The following is a 1,546-nucleotide window of genomic DNA, read 5'->3' as shown; positions in this document are numbered from 1 at the left end:
TAGAGTTTGCTTTTGGCATCCAGGCTGGAGTGCAATGGTGCGATCTCAGCTTACTGCAACCACTGCCTCCCAGGTTTAAGTGATTCTCCTGCCTCAGCCTCTCTAGTAGCTGGGATTACAGGCGCCCACCACTATGTCCTGCTAATTTTTGTATTTTTAGTAGCGACCACGTGATCACAGGCGTGAGGCATTGTGCCCTGCTGTGAGATCCCATTTCTACACATACACACACACGCACACACAAATTAAAACATTAGCTGGGCGTGATGGCACGTGCCTGTGGTCCTAGCTACTTAGGAAGCTGAAGTGGGAGGATCGATTAAGCCCAGGAGATTGAGGCTGCGGTGAGCTGTGATTGTGCCACTGCCCCCCAGCCTGGGCAGCAGAGCGAGACCGTGTCTCAGCAAACAAACAACAATCAGTTCTGGCAGTCTACTGGCCAGCACGGTGACTGTGGCTAACAATACTGTATCGCATGCCTGAAATTTGTTAACAGGGTACATCTTAAGTGTTTCCATCACACACACAAAAAGAGAACGATGGAGATGGCCGGGCGTGGTGGCTCATGCCTGTAACCCCAGAACTTTGGGAGGCTGAGAAGGGCAGATCACCTGAAGCCAGGAGTTTGAGATTAGCCTGGCCAACATGGTGAAACCCTGTCTCTACTAAAAATACAAAAATTAGCCAGGCATGATGGCATGCACTTGTAATCCCACCTACTTGAGAGGCTGAGGCAGGAGAATCGCTTGAAACCTGGGAGGTGGAGGTTGCAGTGAGCTGAGATTGTGCCACTGCACTCTAGCCTGGGTGACAGAGCGAGACTCCATCCAACTGAGAGAGAGAGAGAACGAGAACTATGGAGATGAGGGAACAGGTTGACCAGTGGATTTGTAGTAATCATTTCAGAATGTATACCTATATCAAAACATCATGATATTTTTGGTAAATATACTCAATTTTTATCTTTCAGTTATGCCTCAAAAATCTGGAAAAGGCTGGGCATGGTGCCTCATGCCTGTAATCCCAGCACTTTGGGAGGCCAAGGCGGGTGGATCACCTGAGGTCAGGAGTTCGAGACCAGCCTGGCCAACATGGCAAAATCCCGTCTCTACTAAAAGATACAAAAATTAGCTGGGTGTGGTGGCAGGTGCCTGTAATCCCAGCTAGTTGGGAGGCTGAGGCAGGAGAATTGCTTCAACCTGGGAGGTGGAGGTTTTAGTGAGCCTGGGAGACAGGGCAAGACTCCGTCTCAAAAAAAAAAATCTGGAAAAGAAACCCCTATAGAGTAGAGAAGGAAGCAAGTCGGGCAGAGGGAGAAATGAGCTGAGATATAGACCAACCGCAGCCTCAGCTGAGTCTGCAGAGACTTCGGAGGCTGCAGTTGCCCTGCAGAGGCCCTCAGCACAGCCAGGATGGTGAGAACTTTATACCTAGTGGGCTGCCCTGGGAAAAGGTGTGACTCAGGCGAGGGACTCACTGCACAAACGCCTCTGTTGGATGCCTTATTTATTTATTTATTTTTGAGACAGAGCCTCACTCTGTCATC

Source organism: Cebus imitator, unplaced genomic scaffold (genome assembly GCF_001604975.1).
Source record: "Cebus imitator isolate Cc_AM_T3 unplaced genomic scaffold, Cebus_imitator-1.0 Scaffold473, whole genome shotgun sequence".
NCBI lineage: Eukaryota > Metazoa > Chordata > Mammalia > Primates > Cebidae > Cebus > Cebus imitator.
Note: the sequence above shows the minus strand (reverse complement) of the source record.